At 35.0% G+C, this 20,889-nt stretch overlaps 1 protein-coding gene across 8 annotated transcripts in view; it reads left to right on the forward strand.

Annotated features, from left to right (window-relative positions):
• Positions 1–20,889, forward strand: part of NCOA2 (nuclear receptor coactivator 2) — a 131,424-nt gene that overhangs the window by 42,271 nt on the left and 68,264 nt on the right. Inside the window, exon 1 of one of the 8 annotated variants that reach the window (XM_087706958.1) lies at positions 14,784–15,151. The exons of the other annotated variants lie outside the window; for them this stretch is intronic. The gene's annotated coding sequence lies outside the window, so the exon portion shown is untranslated. Of the gene's footprint in view, positions 1–14,783; positions 15,152–20,889 lie in introns of those variants that run through there. 8 annotated transcript variants of the gene reach the window in all.

The following is a 20,889-nucleotide window of genomic DNA, read 5'->3' on the forward strand; positions in this document are numbered from 1 at the left end:
TTGCTGCCAGAGTCACAGTGGATGACTCTGCTTAGTGCTTAACTGTTTAAAAAAGCCTCTAAAATGTGTCCTCTACAGGAGAAGGCGGGAGAACCATGTGCCTCATTTAGTCTGACTTTATGATCACTCGAGCAGAGTTAAGCAAGAGTTAAAAGCTGAAAAATTCCTTATGTAGATGAGGCACATGGTTCTCTTGCCTCCTCCTGTAGAGGGCGTTTTTTTAGAGGCTTTTTTAAATAGTTAAGCAGAGTCACCCATTGGGAACTCTGGCAGCAGCTAACCCAGTCTGACCTCAGCAGCTCTTGCCTTTTTCCTTTTATATTTTTACATTTTCATGATGGCAGGCAAGAGCAGAATTGAAATCCTCTGTGATTGTGAAACAGCTGGAAAAGGTATGTGGGTCGGAGGGAGGGGGATACATTCAAAATTAATGTAATTTGTAAGTAATTTTAAGTAATTTGTGTGTGCGTGTGTTTGTTTCTTCACTCAGAGGGAAAGGGGTAGGAGAGGCAGGGAGGGCAGTCCACCAGCTTTCTTTCTCTGTGTCGGGGCAGTGTTTGTTTCTTTCTCTGTGTCGGGGCAGCTTGCCAGCAGAGGCGGGTCTTTTACCCGCCTCTGCTAGCGGGCTGGCACTTTCTTTTGCTGCAAGAAGAAAGAAAGCGGCTTTTGGCTGCCCCACCACTATGTCCGACGCCTCTATGTTGGACATAGCGGCGGGGCGGCCAAAAGCCACTTTCAAGAAAGCGGCTTTTCCGTCTCTATATCGGACATAGCGGCGGGGCGGCCAAAAGCCGCTTTCTTTCTTTTTGCCTCACCAGCCATAAACCTCACCGCATGTCACTGGTGTCATGTCATACAAATTATACATGTTATATCATTTTATATTAAATATACAGTAGTTGTGTGATAAAGATAGATAGATTAGATAGATGATAGATAGATAGATAGATAGATAGATAGATAGATAGATAGATAGATAGATAGATAGATAGATAGATAGATAGAATCATTTTTAATTTTTCTACCAGACATTTGTGTATACAGCTATGTCCTTTAACAGTTCACTATTACTCCCTGTCAAAAGGGAGCTTGAAGCTCTTGACTCATTATTCCACCTATGGTGGCATTAACCCTCAAGTGCAGAAATAAAAATAATTATTTTGTCTAGTTTATTTAATTTGATTACACACTAAATATAATTTCAAAATTGTATGGAATTTTTCTAATATTTTTGTGACAATATACTTTGACGGGTAGCCAGAGATTATACATGGAACAGGTTTTTATGCTAGAAAGTAAAATTGTACCATTTCTGCAATTGAAATTACACAGTCCTTACAGATCTTAAGACATCATCAGCTTTCTGTACTTTTGGATCTCAGAAGCACTGAAGAAAAATCATTAATACCATACATACTGAGTTTGTATTTTCATCTTGTATTTTTTTTTGTACAGATACTAAGAAACTAGGAAAAAGTACAAAAAAAAGTATTTTTGCTCTTAGTTAATTAAAGATGACATTTTTGCATAGCAAATATTTTCAATATAGTGAATTGCTTTATATTTATTTATTTTTGTATATTTTACTCAGAAACATTGATTATCTGATTTCAAAGAGGTTCACTTTATCTTCTTGTTCATATAGCAAGAGGTATGATAAATAAATTTATCTCAGTAACAGTTTCACTTACCTGTCAAGTTATACATTATTTTCTGTTTGTGACTAAGTTAGTTTCACCCCACCCCTCAGTTGTTTTGCAATCAAGACTTTTTCCTCAGATGTTGGGGAATAAGAAAAATGCAGTGCATTAATTCTTCCTAATAAACATTGTTTAATAAAATTAACTTAATGTGTACTGGATGAACTACTTTTAGATGCTAGTGGAGTAAAATACACTTAACATTACATGCTGAAGCTTGTACTTAATTTAATTATTGTAAGCATCTGTCCTAAGTGCATGGTAGCCATGTCCATACCTGTTTCAGGAGAGCAGCTGAAAACTTCCAGGCCCTTATGGTGATATCATAAGAAAGTTCTAAAAATGCAAAACAATGCATTGAAGATACAAAACAAAGAACATGAAAGACAGTGAATATACACAGATAGATTGGGAAAAAGACAATGGAGTTACACAAGATAAATTGGGGAAACAAATATTGTGAATTTATAGAGAACAGTTGAAAAAACAATTAAAAGTAGTCACTTCTCTTTACAAACTTATATTGTGAAAGTTCTTTAGTGCATTAGTGTTATAAATAGTAGAAAGATATGATATGAGAAAGCTTCTGATCACTAGTAGTAAAAAATTATTTGAAAATGCTTTAGAAATAGGAGTGGCAGTAGTATTCTTTTTTCCTTTGCACATATTTTTAGAACTCTGCATCTCTATATTAAATGCACCTTTGCCAGTATTCTATAACTGTATGAGAATACACATCAGTCTGGCTAGCAGAAGATTATTTTGGGTGGAGTGCTTGAAAATATTTAAATAAGAACAGTGTTGTGAGTCTGCATTTATTATTCTGTTCTATACAGTCTTAGGTAGAATAGATCAGAACATTTTTAGGCAATTATATATGTTCTAATATGGAATGGTACTTATGTTAGCTATATTTCCTAATGAGATAATAGTTGTAATGTAGAATCCTTTTTCAACTAGAGAGAGTGCCTTACATTTCCTATTATTTCTATCTTGAGGCAGTCTAGAATTTTAAATGTGAAAATGAATGATAATTATAAATCTTAGTATATATGTTTTGATTTTTCTATCGAGTGCTTGGCAGGATTTATGAGGAAGTTTGATCTCAGGAAAAGTTACAGATTAATTAAGTACATGTACTTTGGATTACCTGAGTGCATAGTTATTATGGTTTTTGCTGTTATTATTAGTGTTATTCACAATAGGTTTCTTTTATCTTGACTGTTACATTTTTTATCAATTCAAGGCAGCAAACATATTTAATATTCATGCTTCCAATTTTCACCACCGCAACCCTGTTAACAGTGGTGGGATTCAGCCAGTTCGCACCACTTCGGGAGAAGTGGTTGTTAACTTTCTGAGCAGTTTGGTGAACTGGTTGTTGAAAGAAATTATAGGGCAGAGGGCAGAGAAACGGTTGTTAAATTATTTGACTCCACTGCCTGTGAAGATGTTCGTCTGAGAGATAATGACTAGCCCAAAGTTACCCAATTGGCTTTCATGCCTAAGGTTGCCTAAAAGTTAAAAACAGCTTGTTATTTTCCCTCTGATAAAGCAATTTTCCCTTATCTGGAAAGAGACCATTAAAACTTAATCTTGTACAGTATTTCAGTTCTGTAACTGATCATCCTTCAGAGACATGTTGGCTGATTTTAAAAAAAGGTAACTAAACCAAATAATTCTCAGTTGAACATTTTTAGAACCCATTTGTATACACTGTACTTGTGTTATAAATTCATTATAAATGTTGAAGATTTTCTAGGAAATTATTTAATTTTGTACCATAACAATATGGTCTACGTAAAAGTACATAACGGTTAAAACTATTAATGTCTTTGCACTAAAAAATATTTAATTTGCAGCATAGTCCAACTGCTCCAGAATATGCTTCACTAAGTTCCTTTGGACTTGAATTGCACTGTTCATGTGACATATTAAAGTCAAGAGGAAATTAAGTCATTGTAGAGATATTATATTCCGGTCATCTAACTTCCCCAGGTCATTGTGGTAATATCATAATCCTGTCATCTAATTCAACCAGTTATACAAAGAAGGATTAGACTTTCCTTGCCTGGGCTGTTTGGAGTCATTCTGACCCCACCATTATTTAACCTTTTCTCTGCTCCTGAAACAAAAAATGACATCCTATAATACTTATACAAAACAGGGCTTTTAAAACTTCTCATTCTGATATGTTCATCGAAGGTATTTCACCCCAAAAAATCAAGGGAAGATATCCCCCAGTGAAAAGTTGTAGCCATTAAGTGATTGGTGATTTCATGTGCAGCCATGCATTTCCAGGGCACAGTACTTGAAATAATTGCCTCAAGGAGCAGTCAGTCATGTCATCTCAATAAGCCTGTATATCACGTGAAAAAGAAGGGCACTTTTTATATAGTAAGAATCTCTTTCGAATAAATATGATAGTAGTTCATCTGTGCCTCAGCTTGTTCATCTTACAGATTCGTGTTGGCCTCCGAGAAAGTCAAATGTCAGGTTCATATTTCTGAGTCAGAGAAAAATGTAAGTTTCTCCCACAGCGCAAAGAGAGCAACCATTCAGGTCTTTTTCAGATGTTTCTGTGAAAAGTGAAATGGCTGCATTTATTCTGGTCTATGTTTTCTACTTAATATGGGAATATCATAACTTTTTACAATAAAGTATGTGTGGTTACACAAATAGAATGTTCTTTTTAGTGTTTTTAATGTAAATAATCGTAAGAAATCATGCTTATGATAGATAGTTGGAACTATCAAAGTGTGATAATCCCCCCAAAAATTATATTGAATGTTTTCTTTGTTACATATACATTTTAATAGCTTGACAGCTTGTCCATAGAATCTTGATGAGACAACCACTTATTTTGACTAAAAGACTTATGTAAAAGAAATACTAGTCCTAGGTATGTAATATAAACTCAGATTTTCTCAAATACCAATAATATTAAACAGTCTCCAGGTTAAAAGTCATGAATTTTGGTGATGCTTATTTCCATTAAAAAGGTGAAATTACCAGGCTGAAGGATACTGGAATAGAAGTATATATCAACCTGTACAGTTTTGATAGGGCAGGATAGCTTTCAATTTAATTTTTAATGCAAAATTATAGTAGAGTTCTTTATATATTCAATTACACTGTTGAAAATTTAAGATGCCTTTTTCTTATTGAAAAAGGGTGCCTGCCTGATTTGAAAGGCTTTTTTCAAAGTGTGAACAGATGGAATATAATTTTATCTTTCACATATACAGCATGATTACAAAAAAAAGCATCTTTCACAACCTGGGCACTTGAATTATGTGTTTATGCACATACACATACATAGTGTATTCAGAAAGTATTCAGACCTCCACTTTGTCAAATTTGTTATGCTGCAGCCTGATTCTGCAGTTGTTGAAATTCATTTTTTCTCATTAATTTACACTCAGTACCCCATAATGACAGAGTGAAAACATGTCTAGAAATGTCAGTAAATTTATTAAAAAGAAAAAACCTGAAATATCACATTGGCATAAGTATTCAGATCCTTCTGAATAAAAGTACTTTGTTGAAGCACCTTTGGCAGCAATTACAGCCTTGAGTCTTTTTGGGTATGACATGTCAAGCTTTGTACACCTGGATTGGGGAAATTCTTTCTTGCAAATCATCTCAAGCTCAGTCAGGTTGGATAGTGACCATCGGTGGGCAGCCATTTTGAGATCTCTCTAGAGATGTTCAATATGATTCAAGTCAGGACTCTGCATGAGTCACTCTAGGACATTCATAGAGTTGACCCTAAGCCACTTCTGTGTTGTCTTGGCTTTGTGCTTTGGATCATTGTCATGTTGGAAAGTGCAACTTCAGCCCAGTCTGAGTTCTTGAGCACTGTGGAACAGGTTTTCATTGAGAATATCCCTGTACTTTGACCCATTCAGCTTTGATGATCAAAAATGATCATCTTTGTTTTCATTTTATCATTATGGGGGTACTGAATGTATTTGAATGAGAGAAAGAATGAATTTGAACAACTGCAATATAAGGCTGCAGCATAACAAAATTGACAAAAGTGAAGGAGGTCTAAATACTTTCTGAATAAACTGTATATATTTTAAATATATGTTTAAATTTTTAATATTTTATAGTATATTTAAGTAAATAAATATGTTCTCATTCAGCAGGTACATTGACAGAAATATATTGAATATAATCATGTTTACGTTTGGGGAATAAATCTACTTGTGTAGTTTGATTACTATTTGGGGGGGTATATATTAGCTAACTTCAAATGTATCTGAAAAAAGTTTCAGTATGACAGTAGTCATGAGAATCAGCATATGAGGTAGGAGTACTTAAAAGTATGGTATTTCAATTTCAAAGTCTTTTAAATTTAAAATATTTAAAAGCCTGCATAAGGATCTGCATGTCCTTTCAAGAGCTTCTATGTGACCAGCCTCCTTGAAATGAGATGATTTCAAATTTCTGGCAGTTTATTGTGGCATTTTGTAAACCTATACAAGCTCCATAAAATAATGCATTTTGTATCCCACATGGGGGACAGCCTACAGGATTTTATGGATGCATAAAATAAGTTGTTAGTAAAAAAATGGCAGATTTGTGCAAAGAAAATGTCACTGAAACATTTGTCAGTGAAGATACACAGTGAAGAGACATCCATAAAGCTTTAGAATACTGATCTACAAAAGTTTGCAGTTAACAATTCTTGTTCCCTATATATATCATTTAAGGCAAAAGATTTTCAAATGTGCAACATTAAGAAAAGTTTTATATTACTTATTACAAGCTATGTTGCTTTTAGAAATTGAACTTACTTTTCAACTTTTTCTGTGATTTTTATTAGAACAGTAGGATGGTAACCATTCCTTAATGTATGCTGCTAGATGAACTTTGGAGACGAAAAATCAGTTCCTTTACAAAAACTCTGTTTTATAACAGTATTTAAAGTAAAAAAAAATTGCAATCAAATACATCTGTTGCAAATGATAGGAAAAATCCAGAAAACTATTTAAAAAACAGCGGTCATACATACATCTAAAGCTGAAATTATGTAAACCTACATGTTGAATTGAATTCCAAAAAGGTGAAATGTTCTTGCAAATTCATTTTACAGTGAAAGCAGTTTTGATTTGAAAACTGTTTCAAGTAATTGACACTTCCCTTGTTTTGCAGAAGTAGCCTTGCCTTAATTAGAGTTTCAACATCAGAGTCCCATCCACTCAAAACATAGTAAACAGAACTTCTGACTTAGCAAAAACAAAGAACAAAGTCCATTATGGACATGTCTGCAGATTTTTGTTAACTACTTAATAGCTTTCAACAACACAGTTGAGAATGTTGAAGACATTTTTGAATTTTTATTTTTATTATTAAATTTTTATCTCGCTTTTATATTTGGTCAACACAAAGCTATGGACATACCTAATATCTGGCTTCTATTTTCCATAAAATAACCCTGTGAGGTGAGAGAGAGTGACTGAGCCCGTTATTCAGCCAGTTTTGACTTACTTTTATTTTCTAAGCCAACACCTTAACCAAACTGGCTCTCATTTTCTAATAGATTACCAAACAACTAAAATGGTAAGTAGTTTTTCATAAAATCAAAGAAGTGATGGATATCTATTTTATGGAAAGCTTTTGTCTTGTTTTATCAGATGTCGCCAAAATTCTACTACTACTACTACCACCAGTAGTCCTTGACTTACAACAGGTCACTTACGGACAGTTTGAAAGTTATGATAGATCTCCCCATAGCTACTTATGATCCAGTTTTGAAGTTCTAGTGGGACAGACTCATTATTGCATTTTTGGTGTTTGCAACTGGCCCATATTTGCAGCCATTTTCAGCATCTGAAAATCACATGATCACAATTCCCCCCCCCCTTTTTTTTTGGCCAGAAACTGATTTTTACTTCTGGTTTCTGCCAAAAATTGCCTATTGGCTAAAATGAGTTCATTTAATAACCAGCACATTTGCTTAATGATCATCACAAAAAAGATTAAATTGGGTAACTCACATACCTGCTTATTGATCACCTTGACTTGCATCCGTAATTCTAAGTTCAGTTATGGCTGTAAGTTGAAGACTATCTGTATATATTTCCTTGAAAGTCTTTCAAAATTAGTGAGCCGTAGTTTCACATTAATGAACGTAAGGATTTAGTTTTTTATATTACATTTTAATGTTTACTTAAAAATACCAGTAGATTACAATTATTAAAATAGATAGACAGGTAAATATTAAAAACTACTTAAATTTTTAATAAGGTTCCATAGGTTCATCAACATTGCTTCATCAAGGAGCTGGATATTTATTACACAAGGATTATTTGAGGAATATCATCTGATAGGGAGATACCAGCAATTGAAAAACTCCATCATTTAGTTTGAATATATCAACTTTTGGGGAGATTCTGAATATCTACAATTGCTGAAAAGCCATTATTATCAAAACCCAAAATAAAAAAATTGGACAATCTAGCAAACTTTTTTCATGGATTAAAGAAATTTTGCAGGATCCAATCTGGGTTAGTCACTGGGAGCAGGGGTTTTGTCTTCCGAGCTTTCTGACTCATGCTGGAGCCCATCTTCAGGGAACTTCTGTATAGGCTAACTCAAGTCTGAAAGCTTGGAAGACAAAATATTTGGTCCTGGTGACTAACCCAAATTGGATCCTGCAACATTATCCTGGGACATGTATATTCGCCTTCATGCATAAAGAAATTTTGCCTTTCTCAATTTCATCTATCTTACTGTGTTGCATTTCCTCAAAGTTATGGATGTACCTCATGAAGTTCTTATTGCAATAGTTGGTCAACACCTAAATATTTTGGTAGAATATTTGAAGAGAAAAAGGAGTGTCTTTGTCAACATTTTTGTTTTCATTTATACAACTCCGTTTGCTTTATGTTAAGTTCATGACACTATTAGTTTTTAGGACTATTGACTTCTAAGAGCATCTTGTGCTGGTTACATACATATATACATATTTATGCATGTGTTCCTAATTTGGTAGCCTATATGCTGAAATCCAAAGTTGAAAATAATAGTATAGAATGAACTCAGTAACAAAATAGTGTTATGATCTAGTTGGGTTAGGACAGAATTAGAAATGCAGGACAAATTTTCTTAATATTTCAAAGCTATACTAAAATACATTTTTAGTATCAAATCACTATGCTTAGGCAAAACAATATAAATGTTTAGAATTTTAGAAGTACAAATTTTCTTCAAAAAATTTATATAATTTTCTTTAAAATATTTTTCCTGGGGGAATGTCAATCAGATTAATTTTCAAAGGGAGAAATTATAAAGATTCTGGAATACCTAATATCTCATTTAAGGCCATGTACAAAAATTCTGTGGTAGTATAAAATTATCTTTTCATTTTTGAAAATTCAGATAAACACTATCAGTTGTGTTTACAAAGAAAGCAAGGTTCCAGAAAGTAAAAGCATATTTTATTGAGCATGATACATGATGAATGCATGGATACAATCTGCAGTTTTCATAGCAACAGTCTAGATATGGTGTGCCATTGTCTTCTTACAGAATTTTTTAAAAATCGCATTCCAGGCCAAGCCCTGATATTCCCCGGTAATTTCTGATTTGAGGATTTTTAAGCCAGATCCTGCTTAGCTTGTGAATCCTGATAAGATGCCTCCAAGACCTGTATAAAGCCTTTTTAACAGTTAATAGAAGTCTTGCTGGCCTACTTAAGGGCTAAAAACCAATGACTACATTATAGAGCCTTATCAATATAGCACTTTGCTGTGGCCCAGCAGGAGCTGTTGGAGCTGCCACCAGACTCCGACAGTGAGGGGCCCTATGAATAGGCCCTGGAGGATGTGGAGGACCCTGGACAGGGTTCCAACTCCGAGCAGGGCACAGAGAGACTGGTTGGCCACCAGGTGGCGTCTGAACCTTGGAACAGTGGAGAGGAGACAAGGGAGAGTGATCCAGAAACCAACTGTGAGTTGTTCCGGGATGCACGCCGTCGAAGGGCTACTCGTCAGGAACAACTACGTAATTACAGGAAGTAATTACGCTCAGCTGATGGTCATTAGGCTCCTCTCCAGACTATAAAAGAGACTGCTTGTGCCACGCCCTTCTGGCAGAAGTCAACACTTTGACTAAAGAGAAACAAACTTGGCAGGCTGGATTGCTGCCAAAATTTGTCAGCCTTGCTGCCAAGGTCCTTATCTGTTTGTTTACTTGGCTTTCAGCCACCAAGAGTCTGAACTTGTTATTAAAGGACATTCTCATTTAAGCTTATCTCGGCATTCGTTACTGGATGGAGGAGGGGGTCAGAACAGCACTTCATGTGTTAATAATTCAAAGCTATGTACTTCAAATAATACATTTTATAGATGTGTAGGAAATCCATGTATTCCTAAACCCAGAAATTACTATATAGTTTCATAGAACCATAAGGCTAAAATGGACCTTGGTTTTCTAATCCAAACCCCTGCCCAAGGCAGGAATCATTATATCAGTCTAGAAAATCTGAAGCCACCCACAATTCCAGAGCAAGCTGGTTCCATTGATAGATTGTTTTCACTGTTAGGAAATTCCTCCTAATTTCAAAGCTGAATCTCCCTCTGACAGGCCTCCATCCATTGCTTCTTGTCTAGTCTCAGATGGTATGGAAAATAAGTCAACACCTTCTTCCCTGTAACAGCCCTTTAAGTAGTGGCCTCTCTACATTAGGCTCTCTAAATTAGGCTAAATGTACCTATTTCCCTTAGCCGTTCATCATATGATTGAGCCTCCAGACACCTTATCATCTTTGCTCTTCTCTGCACTCTTTCTAGGGGTCAGCAATCTTTTGCACCAAGGTAACCAGAACTGGCACAGTTCAGCTATCCCTCAATTCACAACAGTTGTAAAAGAATTGTATAAGGACTCCTGCCTTGAGCAGGGGTTGAATTAAAAGACCTCCAGGATACACCATTGGAAATTACAATGATACTAGAAAAAGTGAATTATGACTCTTTTTCCACACTTACGACCATTGTAGCATCCACATGGTCACATGATCAAAATTCAGATGCTTGGCAACTGGCTCATGACCATAACAGCAACTTGAGGTCATGTATTCACTTTTTCTGATCTTGTCACGAGCAAAGTCAATGAGGAAGTCATATTCACTTTAAAACCATGTTACTAACTTAACGACTGCAGTGATTCACTTAGCACTTGTGGCAAGAAAAGTCATAAAATAGGGCAAAGTTCACTTTCACTTAGCAACAGAAATTTTGGCCTCAATTGTGGTTGTAAGCCGAGAACTACCTCTATTTCAAATATGGCCTCACCAGTGCAATATAGACCAAGGGATGTTAAGTAAGATGTTTATAGGAACCTTATTTTGCTGGTTTGATACATACGTACTTATGAACAAAAAGATTATAAACAAAAAGATGATTGGTGTTCTAGAACACAAAACATCCTGGAGTTACAAAGTACAGCCTGGATGTATTTTGTAGTTAACTTTGAAATCATCAATCTGTGTCATATTAGTTGTGATTAGGGGCTATATCCTAAGACACCTTGTTTTATTTCTTACCTAAGGAAACAACCTTGTTGACAAAATGATGTGTCAGCAGACCATTGTAGATGTAATACCATGTGATCTACTGTCTGAACTTATTAAAATTATATACAGATAGGGCCATTGCTTCGTTAGAGATTCCTTCACATATTAAGTGTAATATAGTCTATTGTAATATGTATTATGTATGAATTAGAAAACCTTTGAAGTAGTTGATAAGATACTCAAATTCTAATAATTTGAGACAGGATTGGGCTTTTTGGAGGGAAGCAGAAGGGCCAAAATAAGTGGATCAAGGACACAAACTGGCTGAAGCAGGGTCATAATTTTCATTGTTTCACTGGCTTAAAGATTCATATTTTGAAATAACAAAAGATCAGATGAAATATTCTTAGAAATCTTGACACCTCAAAAAATGAGTTGAGGGTCCTATACAGCCCTAGGGCTGTTAATTTCCAAATCTAATTTTAGGCAGAGACTGAAACTGTTCACAGAAAATGTTAAAGTGTGGATGAAAAATTATTTTGCTAATATACTTTTATGCCAAATTAGGCAAATAGTGAAACAGAGTAATATTTTTTCTGGCGTCCTTTTCCTTTAATTCAATTTGCTGCTGTAGTCTCAGCTGTACATTGTTGAATACTACCTGTTTATATTTGTGCTAGTTGTTAACAATGCTGGTACTTCTAGTTCTTTATATTATTTCTGCTTCTTTTCTATTGCAGTATTGCCTTTTACTACTATATTGTAATATATTTCATATGATATGCAGTTCAGTACCCAGTGTCTAGCCAGCAAGCTGTCATTTTGTACATGCTCCTTTAATTTTTACTTCCCAAGTGGGTTACTATGTATTTGTCCTTGTAGAAGCTCATTTTATTTCTCACTGCATGTCTATTTCTTTTTCTGCAGTGCTCACTATTCCACCTATGTTCATATTGTCTGCAAATTTAATCAGTGGGCTTGCCACCCATTCCTCTGAATACGTGTGTCTAATTGGCGAGTGGGGTAGACTGGAAAGGAAGTGCTTTGCATGAATAAAGAAATATGACAGTTAATATTGCTAACTAGGCTAATATAGCCTTTTGTGGTTTCTCGTTCATAATTGCCTCTTTTTAAATAGCATATATATATTGCAATATTTAAATTGCATTTAAATAATATTGGCATTGATTTTTTAAGACATGCAATGTTTAAGTAACATCTGATAATTTTTTTGTACAATTTAATTCTGTGTTATAATTTTCCAAAAAATATCTAAAATCAGCTTCAGATTTGTTGCTGGTATATATCATTTTGATACAGTTTGCATCCCTAATTGAAAATTTTAAAACAATCCCCGCCCCAAATAAAAAAGAGTGGCTATAGTTAAGAAACTGGGCTATGAATTAAGATGTTACTATTAAATTTATATTTCAAAATTCTACCCAGAAACCACCAAGGCAGCTAACAAAAATAAATGCAAAATAATTATTTTAAAACAGATAAAAAATAGTACATTGTACTAAATGTAGTCCTTGACTTACAACAGTTCATTTAGTGACTGTTCAAAGTTGCAACAATACTGAAAAAAGTGACTTATGACCGTTTTTCACAGTTATGATCTTTGCAGCATCCCCATGATCATGTGATCAAAATTCAGGTGCTTGGCAATTGGTTCATATTCATGACTGCATAAATTGACAAGCAAAGTCAATGGAGAAACCAGATTCACTTAACAACCGGGTTGCTAACTTCCAACTGATGTTATGCACTTAACAACCGAGGCAAGAAAAATCATAAAATGGGGCAAAACTCACTTAAGAAATGTCTCGGTTAACAACAGAAATTTTGGGCTCCATTGGTCATAAGGATTACCTGTATTAACTAATTTTAAAAGACCTGCAGGACTTGAGGTTGATTCGTTTAAAAGACCTGCAGGACTCGTTCAGCATTGCATTCCATCATTTGGAAACTACAGGGAAGATGGCCTCTTCTTAGGTGGCCAAGAAATAAATCTTGAAACCAATGTATATTTTAGATGGCTTTTCCTGCTGATATTAATATGCAGGTTGAGTCAGATTGAGATAGACGAGATAGACGATCCTTCAGATAATCATTTCTTATTTTAAATCCTGTTCTGTATCTAAAAATCAGGATTTTTAAGAATCTTCTATAGTACTCTGAGTCTTCATGTACCCCATGCAAGATAGCGATAATATTTATATATCTTACTGCTTTGTTATTAGTAAGATAATATATATGAAATTATTTAGATATTTCAATTTTATTGATTTATTTTATAGAGTTTCCTCCTTCCCCTTTTATTTTGTACATTATCTATATATTGCTTTCTTGTCCTATGTTCTCTACCACAGCTGTGTTGAGAGGTCCGTTGGACTAAGAGAGACTGGCCCTAAGTCACCCAGTCAGCTTCCTTCTAAGGAAGGACTAAAGTTGATAATCACCCTTTTTCTAGTCCAGAGTCTTAAACCATTGTAGTATTACTCTACAATTCTGTTTTGTAAAATCCATGCAAATTGTAATATTTATGGTCAAAACAATATAGAGTTGATAAGCAGATGTTGTTGCTATTATTATGGTTTGAATATAAACTTTACTAAAGTTTTAGCATTATTTTGTGCCAGCAAATAAAATCAAGTTTTCTTAGGTGTATACTACATTACATTTTGTCACATATTTAATCACAGACCAAATGCATTTCATTGAATTGTTTTTATAGCAGTTTGACAACAAAAATCAGAAATAAGTCAGTTTTCATCCTAGTGGTTCTCTGAAATTTTGAAACAGTAGAATATCAGACTTAGAGGAGTCCATATATTAAAGCTTGTATCTTAGGTTAATAATTGAAGAAAGGGTTTAACCCATTTAAAGTTTGCATGTTTTATGTGAGTTATATTTAAAGCATGCATCGTCATTGAAAAATGAATTTTACATACTTCTAATCAAAAAGGGATCTGCTATGTACATTATATTTACATAATATATTATTTAAGAATTAGATTTTGATATAAGATTTTGTAACAATCATTGCACAAAAAAATCAGAGATAAGAACAAAATAATACACATTTTTTTACAATATGTGACCAAGGACAAAGGAGAATATTAGGGAGCCAAAAAAAAAAGCTTCAACTAAGCTTAAGGCTGAAAATCTAAAGTATGTAAACCAAATAATTACTTATGTCTTCTAGACATCATGTATAATATTGTTATCATTCTACATTAATTGGTTATTGCTAGGATATATGCATTATTGAAAAGGAATAGCATCAGAATGCTTTCTCTTTTTCTTCTGTCTCTGTATCTCCCCATTTTTTTCCCTTCTAAGAGATATACGATGTTGGCACTTTACTCTGCAAAATGTTTAAGTGGGTTTTAGAGAGATGCCCTTCTTAATAGCAGTAGAAAGGGGGAGGGAGATCTATTATCATAACGCTGTGCTAATGTAGGTTCTGAGTCATGTGACTGCAGAAAAGGCTATTATCTCAATGAAAAGGAAACTGCCTTTAGAGGAGCAGGAGAACAGAAGCAAGAGGAATTTTCGAGTGCTCCACCATGCTGGATTGTCTATTTGATCAGCAGCTAAAAAAGGATTAGTTGTGGCTAGTTTATCAGCTGTCATTAGAAGCAGATGAGCAAGGAGATAAGCTGCTATGTGCGCACATCCTCACTCAGCATGTGTTTTAGTTTAGGGCAAGACAGTGATAGTTTAAGTTAACACATGACTTATTTTCTAATAGGTTGCTATTCATTGTTGCTTGCTTTAATAAAACAAGCAGTATAGCGACATGTGTAAATAAAATCATAGCCTGACAATAAAGAAAAAGCTGCTGACATTTTTCACTGAATGGCAGAATCTGTGGAAGATTACAAGGAGTGTTTTCAGAAGTACAATGACTTCATATTTGGTATGTTCATGTCTTTTGTATAATGTAGAAGATGCAGATCATGACAATTGATTATTGGCATTCCTTAGCAAATAGAGGGAGTGTGTCTAGCATATTCATTATCCATTTTTCTCTCTTAAAAACTATTATAGTTTCATTAATAATTCCCTTGTTAATATTTATGTATTATGTATTCCCTTGTAAATATATATGTATAAAAGTGTGGAATAGAAAATATTGAACACTAAAACCCAGCACTTATAGTAAAGCCAAGTAAAATAAAAGCTTTTTTATATATAAGCCTATTTTTCAGGATGAAGAAAGGCTGAAGAATATGTATGCTTAAATTGCTGTATAATTACAATGCAGTACTTGTATTGTTTTAACTGCTAATTCTAAGATAAGAGGAAGATACGTATTTTATTATCCTTGTATTTTCTGATCCAGGGCTTAAAATAGGTCATATACTGTAGTAGTAAATATGACTACAATTAGTAACTTCATCTTTTAATCCTTATTGCTTTAGTCTTTTGCTCCTATATGGACAATGGCACTTAAACTTCAGTCTATGTATCTATATGATGCTGAATATTTTGATGCATTTAACCTTATGACAATGCTTACCTTTCTTTTAACCTTGAAGAGAAAAATAGCTTTATAGATATTGTTAAATAATATTTCTCTGCAAATCTTTTTATTTTTAATCCTTAAAGGTGAAATGCTATTCTTGGTCAGTTAACCTGTATGTTTATTAATATGAGTAATAAGTCCCCCATGAAGTCATGGAACTTGTTTTTCAGTACTGCTAACCTTCCCTTCTCCTGCAAATATTACTAGGTGGGCGTTGTCAAGTTACTAATAGCTATATAGTGTTGAATGCTTGTTAATTTCTTCTAAAGGAATAGTAGACATCTTTAATATTGAACTCTTACATGATTGACTTTTTTTTTACTGTAACTAAACTAAGTTCTACATTTTTTTTAAAGAGTAGAAATCCAGACACAACTATAGTACTAATAGATGCTTTTAAGATTTTTTTGAGATATTACGGTGCTAACCCAAATATTTTGTTTAATTTTCAAACAAATGGGGAATGGTATTACTTATGTTAAGACATCAATGGGTGATGGGTATATAAAGACGGAGTGCTAGGCCTCCCTTGTGGAAGGAAAGCCAGTTGGGTGACTTTGGGCCATTTACTCTCTCTTAACCCAACCTATCTCCCAGAGTTGACTACTGTTGTGGAAAAATCAAAGGTAGATCTATTCAGATCTTTGGGTATGTTCACCTCCTTGCAATGAATACATATGTGGGATAAATATAATAACTATGAAAATTCTATCATGTTCACAAGAATATTTAGTGTACCTTATTTGTTTCTGGGTGAAAGTGGTACATTTATATTTGGAAAGTTCATATATTTTTCATGAAAACTTAACTTTATATACTGCTATACATGTGTATTGCTTAGATTATGTTATGCATTCTATTTTTGAAGAGTTTACAGTGAAAAAATTGTCAGACTTTCAATGTGTTTGAACAAAATGCATTGCATAAATCCTTAAATGATTTTCATTATTTTTATTTATTTTGCTTTTCACTTTTAGCATCACATCTCCATTATTCTAAAGTTTTGTATAAGCTGCTTTCTTCTTTCATAAATGGCTATCAGATGTGCAGATTTTGTTTGAAACCAGAGCTGTGCTTTGAAGTATAGATGTTCAACACCTGCCTGTAACTTCTTAAAACATCTTCATCTTTTCTTGAAATGGTAAATCTGTTTGCTGCAGTTATAGTATAAACTCAAAAAAGCCACACTTGATTTAAGATATTGCAAATAAATTCTACATGCATTCCTTCAAGTGATATGAAACACATTTTTGCCTTTGAACCTAACTACACCAGGAGTATCAAACTGGATTTATTTGAAGGCCGTATCAGCATTGTAGTTCGGCCAGGGTGGAAATGGGACAAACGTCTCCTGCAGCACCCCATTGGCCAAAACAGGGCGTGTGGGATTGCACGTTGCTCCTTGCACCCTATTTTTGATGGCAGAGTGCTGCAGGAGACTGTGCAGGCCAAAAATAGGGCACAGGGGGGCCTCATGCAGCCCTCGTGCCCCATTTTGTCTGGCAAAGTGCTGCAGGAGGCCATCTAGGCTGAAAACGGAGCACAGGGACTGTGCCCCATTTTGTTCTGTCATAGGCACCGCGAGCCTCTTGCTATTTCCAGGCCGGCCCTACAGGCCAGATATGGCCCGTGGGCCTTGAGTTTGACACCCCTGTACTACACCATTGCCCTAATACAGTGATGGTGAACCTTTTCATAATTGAATGCCAAAATTGTGCAGGTATGTGTGATAGCATGTGTGCTGCACACCCACAATGCAATGTGCCCTGCCTACCCGTGCATGCACACATGACCCCCCTTCTGCGCATGCACATGCAAATCCCTATGTGGGGAAAGGAGTTTTCTCTCTCCCCAGGCTTCAGGAAAGCCTCTGGACCCAACGGGCAAACTGCTTCATTGTAAATGATCCGTTTCTGGCTTCCGGGGGAAGTCATTTTCGCCCTCCCCAGACCAGGAAAGCCTCAGAGCCTGAGGAGGGTGAAAACTGCTTCCACCAGCCCCCGGAGGCTCTCCGGAAGTCAGAAATGGATTGTTTCCGAACTTTCAGTTTGCCCATTGGACCCATTTTTCGCCATCCCCAGGCTCCAGGGTTTTTCCTCTTGTATTGGATTCTGGGCTTTGATAAATTAATTACTGCTTAACTGCTGATATTTATGTTGATATATTTTGATCTCATGGATTTAAGTTTTTAACTTGATTAACAGACATCAGGTATGTATGTTATAATTGTAACAGCCTAATATTCTTTCATAAAATCATTGCCTGACAGGGATGAGAAGACTCCAAGAGGGAAAGGTAACTGTGGAGTATATTTAATAATATCACTAAAATGTGTGTGGGCAGCCCAAACAATTATGGTGTAGATTAGCTACCTAAAACATTTAGTCCTGTAGTCTACTCATTCACCCAATGCAGTGTCACCAGATTTGAGATTTTCTCCAAGTATTTATACATTACTCACATTTCAATAACCCTGATCAAATTCACTTAATTATAGCTTCTCCTCAGTCTCCTCCTTCATTGAGGGATAGGTAGATTCCAGTTCCAGACAGCACCATATTTTGCCCGAAGTAGCCACATATTCCTAGCAACTCATGAGGTACATTAAGCCCTTCCAGAAATTGATCCATCCCAAAAAGAATGACCAAGAGTTGAAGGTTATGATGTATAGTCCAAATTTTCATCATGAAGGAGTAAGTGGGGAAAAATTGTCCTATGTTCTAAGTTGTAAACTAAATAAACACATTGTAATGTTCACTTTAAACATTAACATCTTTTAATTGAGCAATATTAGGATAGATGAGGTTTATATAAAAATATTTTAAGACTTTCATTAAGTCACATGTACTTGAATGAAGGCAAACAATTTTGTCTTCCAGAAAATTAGCAAGATCATTCAGGTGGCTCCTTCTCTTTGGAACATCATCCTTGTGGAGATTAGATTGGCATACTTTGATACTCTTTACCAAGGCCCTGAAGGCCTAGTTTTGCCAAAGGGCCTGAGGATCCCAGACTGGGATGGAGCTTGTGGCTTTTTTGATTCTTGGTGTTTGTGTGTGGGTGTGGTGTGGTGTGGTGTGGTGTTGTTGTTATATTAGGTTTCTATTCCCAGAGTCACTGAGAATGAGTGAACAGCTATACATACACGTCTTAAATAAATAAATAAATAAATAATGGTCTGGATGAATCGGTTAGTAGTTTGGTGTGGATGGTCATGCTTGTTATATTTCATGTATTTATTTATTTTGTTTGTTCTGATCTCAGGGCAGCAGTAACAAATGCAAATCACAATTTATGCAGCCAGAATTAAGAAGTATTTTAGTTACTAAAATAATAACAAAAATTTAAAAGCTTGATGAAAAAGATACATTTTATAAAATGAGGGGAGGGTGCAGGAAATAAACCACTAACCTAGGGAACACATTCCATAGCTTTCAAACTAACCAGAAAAACGTTCTTTTCCTAGTATTCTTAGCTTCTTTGAATGGTCATTCATACCGATCTAAGTAACTGGCCAGGCACATAGCAGGAGAGGCAGCCTTATAATCAACAGCTCTGGCTATTTAGATTTTAAAGGTCAACATCAACAAATTAAATGGTTAGATTATTCAATACAGCATGATATGATCCTAGTACTATGTACTAGTTTGCATAGTGGACAGCATGTTTTATACAATTTGCAGCTTCTGGACAATTTAAAAGGGCAGCCCCATAGAAAGTGTACCCCAGTAGTTGAGTTGGTTGTAACTAAGACATGGAAAACTTATATCAGCATCTGAGAGATAGCTGTAACTCAAGGGAGATGTCAGAAATGAGCAAATGGCAAAGTGTTGGCATGGTTCTTGTTGGTCTATATGGCTTCCTCTTGACATTCACTAGTGTATTTATCCATCATAATTCTTTTAGTATTCTGTGAATATTCTGTTATTTGTAACTGAACTGTTGATTGGCACAGAGCAAGTTGCCAGTCTCCAAATACATCCCCATAGGACAGATAACTGAGCAGTAGCTTGAAAAGTTGTCAATTCCTCCATTTGAAACCCATCCTTCTTTCCACTCACATGCTCTAGACTGGAAACTATCTTGAAGAGTTGTAAAGAAATTCAGAAACCATGTTCTGATGCTTTCTCTAATTAGTTATTTCCAATCTAGTAGAATCTTGGAATCAAGTTATGTAAAAGCAATCAAATATTAGCACAATATATTTCTGAACAAAAAGGAACCAAATTATTTCTGCAAACATAAGCCAGCAAAAGAAAGATTGAATTTAAATGGGCCAGACCAGGCTGAGATTGTGGAGAGAATGAATCTAGAAAAAAATCACCCAAGTAGAAGAGTCATTTGACTGCACCATACTAATTCCAGAGCAGGGTTGTTATTAAGAGGTTGAAAAGAATTCTTAAAGCCATGTTACACATGCTTTCTCTAGCTTATGTAAGGACTTAATGAGAACTAGAATATTTTCCCTTCTCTCAAATATATTTGATAGATGATATTTATCAAACCATGATTCTAATCAGGGTTGCCCATTTGTAGCCTCTGAACTTCCTCATTAGTTCCATGGAAAGTTGAAGGAGGAATAATTTTCCAGCCTTACTTATTAGTGAGTACTATAAATGGGGGGAGAATGTTAACAAACCACAGGTTCAATTTGCATACTCTACTCCAACTCATTGTCTAGAAATAAATTTCTTCAATGTAACTGCTGGTGGTTATGGGTTTTTAATTTTACACCTTATAGTTTCCTCAGTTTCTGTTGGCTGGTTTATCTTTCTGTATACTTATTTCTGGACTTCAGCTTGTGTTGGTGACACTTTCATGCACTTTGGCTATCTGTTGTGGTGCAATACAAGGACACCTTGTTTACCAATCAGTTTAGTAGCAGGCTAAAGTTACAATGATATTGAAAAAAGGGTAATATCTGGTCTTAGAAGTTATGACTGTCACAGCATCCCCATGTCATGTGATCATGATTTAGCTTCTTGGCAACTGGCATTTATTTACAATGGTGATAGCATTCCACAATCACTCCCATTGACTATGTGTAGCTGCTTTCTTGACAGTACATAACAGTACATAAGTGGTTTCCTATTGTCCTCTGTCAAGAGTGATCACAATTTGCAACATTC

Source organism: Thamnophis sirtalis, unplaced genomic scaffold (genome assembly GCF_051295495.1).
Source record: "Thamnophis sirtalis isolate CommonGarterSnake01/CBP01778 unplaced genomic scaffold, rThaSir2_p1.2 scaffold_2, whole genome shotgun sequence".
NCBI lineage: Eukaryota > Metazoa > Chordata > Lepidosauria > Squamata > Natricidae > Thamnophis > Thamnophis sirtalis.